Here is a 3,529-nt window from a genome sequence, read left to right as displayed (position 1 = left end):
TTACAGACAGATTATTTCACTTATAACTCAATGTATCACAATTCCAGTGGGTCAGAAGTTTACATACACTAAGTTGACTGTGCCTTTAAACAGCTTGGAAAATTTCAGAAAATGATGTCATGGCTTTAGAAGCTTCTGATAGGCTAATTGACATAATTTGAGTCAATTGGAGGTGTACCTGTGGATGTATTTCAAGGCCTACTTTCAAGCTCAGTGGGAAAATGGGAAAATCAAAAGAAATCAGCCAAGACCTCCACAAGTCAGGTTCATCCTTGGGAGCAATTTCCAAACGCCTGAAGGTACCACGTTCATCTGTACAAACAATAGTACGCATGTATAAACACCATGGGACCATGCAGCCGTCATACTGCTCAGGAAGGAGACGTGTTCTGTCTCCTAGAGATGAACGTACTTTGGTGCGAAAAATGCAAATCAATTCCAGAACAACAGCAAAGGACCTTGTGAAGATGCTGGAGGAAACAGTACAAAAGTATCTATATCCACAGTAAAACGAGTCCTATATAGGCATAACCTGAAAGGCCGCTCAGCAAGGAAAAAGCCACTGCTCCAAAACCGCCATAAAAAAGCCAGACTACGGTTTGCAACTACACACGGGGACAAAGATCGTACTTTTTGGAGAAATGTCCTCTGGTCTGATGAAACAAATATAGAACTGTTTGGCCATAAGGACCATCGTTATGTTTGGAGGAAAAAGGGGGAGGCTTGCAAGCCGAAGAACACCATCAGGGGTGGCAGCATCATGTTGTGGGGGTGCTTTGCTGCAGGAGGGACTGGTGCACTTCACAAAATAGATGGCATCATGAGGGAGGAAAATTATGTGGATATATTGAAGCAATTTCTCAAGACATCAGTCAGGAAGTTAAAGCTTGGTCGCAAATGGGTCTTCCAAATGGACAATGACCCCAAGCATACTTCCAAAGTTGTGGCAAAATGGCTTAAGGACAACAAAGTCAAGGTATTGGAGTGGCCATCACAAAGCCCTGACCTCAGTCCTATAGAATATTTGTGGGCAGAACTAAAAAAGCGTGTGCGAGCAAGGAGGCCTACAAACCTGACTCAGTTACACCAGATCTGTCAGGAGGAATGGGCCAATATTCACCCAACTTATTGTGGGAAGCTTGTGGAAGGCTACCCGAAACGTTTGACCCAAGTTAAACAATTTAAAGGCAATGCTACCAAATACTAATTGAATGTATGTAAACTTCTGACCCACTGGGAATGTGATGAAGAAATTAAAGCTGAAATAAATCATTCTCTCTACTATTATTCACAGATATCACATTCTTAAAATAAAGTGGTGATCCTAACCTACCTAAAACATGGACATTTTACTAGGATTAAACGTCAGGAATTGTGAAAACTGAGTTTAAATGTATTTGGCTAAGGTGTATGTAAACTTCCGACTTCAACTGTATCATATAAATGAGAGACCAAACGAATACACAGCCCTCCCTCTTGACAGCAGAACCATTTCACATTTGTTTGTTTTCATCAGAAATTAATGCTTTTGGCTACCTTTAAGTGTATAAGTGTGTATAAATATTACTGTCCTCATATTTTGGATTAACTGATGTGTATTAGATGTGTATTACAATGGGTTTAGTTGCAAAATGTTGTATATCCATTGGTTATCTGGAATCGAATGTTCCTATCCTGTATATCCATTGGTTAGCTGGAATGGATTGTTCCTATCCTGTATATCCATTGGTTAGCTGGAATGGAATGTTCCTATCCTGTATATCCATTGGTTAGCTGGAATGGAATGTTCCTATCCTGTATATCCATTGATTAGCTGGAATGGAATGTTTCAATCCTGTATATTTAACACCAATTCTAGCCTCATGCTACAGTGTTTGGTTAGAGTTAGGTCTCGTCCCAAATGGCACCCTATATAGTGCACTACTCTTGACCAGAGCCGAGATAAAAACAAATTAAATTTAAATATTGATTTCACAAATGTATCATTTGTCACATTTGACTGTGTAAAACCTTCCAGTGCTACTTTTTCTACATTTTGTTACGTTACGGTCGTTTAATAGTTTTTTCCCACTCAAATCTACACCAAATACCCCATAATGACAAAGCAAAAACTGGTTTTTAGCATTTCTTGCAAATGTATTAAATATAAAAAACGGAAATGTCACATTTACATAAGTGTTCTGACCCTTTACTCAGTACTTTGTTGAAGCACCTTTGGCAGTGATTACAGCCTCAAGTCTTCTTGGGTATGACGCTACAAGCTTGGCACACCTGCAGATCCTTTCAAGCTCTGTCAGGTTGGATGGGGAACGTCACTGCACAGCTATTTTCAGGTCTCTCCGGAGATGTTCGATCGGGTTCAAGTCTGGGCTCTGGCTGGGCTACTCAAGGACATTCAGAGACTTGTCCCGAAGCCTCTCCTGCATTGTCTTGGCTGTGTGCTTAGGGTCATTGTCCTGTTGGAAGGTGAACCTTCGCCCCAGTCTGAGGTCCTGAGCACTCTGGAGCAGGCTTTCATCCAGGATCTTTCTAAACTTTTTTCCGTTCATCTTTCCCTCAATCCTGACTAGTCTCCCAGTCCCTGGCAGGTTTCCTCCAGACGTGACGCTTGGCATTCAGGCCAAAGAGATCTTGGTTTCATTAGACCAGAAAATCTTGTTTCTCATGAGCTGAGAGTCCTTTATGTGCCTTTTGACAAACTCCAAGCGGTCTGTCATGTGTCTTTTACTGAGGAGTGGCTTCCGTCTGGCCACTCTACCATAAAGGCTTGATTGGTGGAGTGCTGCAGAGATGGTTGTCCTTCTGGAAGGTTCTCCCAACTCCACAGAGGAACTCTGGAGCTCTGTCAGAGTGACCATCACCTCCGTGACCAAGGCCCTTCTCCCCCAATTGCTCAGTTTGGCTGGGCGGCCAGCTCTAGGAAGAGTCTTGGTGGTTCCAAACTTCTTACATTTAAGAATGATGGAGGCCACTGTGTTCTTGGGGTCCTTCAGTGCTGCAGGAATGTTTTGGTACCCTTCCCCAGATCTGTGCCTCGACACAATCCTGTCTTGGAGCTCTATGGACAATTCCTTCGACCTCATGGCTTGGTTTTTGCTCTGACATGCACTGTCAACAGTGGGACCTTATATAGACAGTTGTGTGCCTTTCCAAATCATGTCCATTCAATTGAATTTGCCACAGGTGGACTCCAATCAAGTTGTAGAAACATCTCAAGGATGATCAATGGAAACAGGATGCACCTGAGCTCAATTTTGGGTCTCATAGCAAAGGGTCTGAATACTTATGTAAATAAGGTATTTCTGTTTTCTATTTTTAATACATTTGCTAAAATTCTAAAAACCTGTTTTCACTTTGTCATTATGTGTATTGTGTGTAGATTGAGGAAATCGTTTTTATTTAATCCATTTTAGAATAAGGCTGTAACGTAACAAAATGTGGAAAAAGGGAAGGGGTCTGCATACTTTCCGAATGCACTGTATCTTGTTTTGCAAAAACATGTGATGGTTTGTCTCTCTGACATGAAACC

Source organism: Salmo salar, chromosome 05, assembly GCF_965601325.2.
Source record: "Salmo salar chromosome 05, fSalSal1, whole genome shotgun sequence".
Taxonomy (NCBI): Eukaryota; Metazoa; Chordata; class Actinopteri; order Salmoniformes; family Salmonidae; genus Salmo; species Salmo salar.
Note: the sequence above shows the minus strand (reverse complement) of the source record.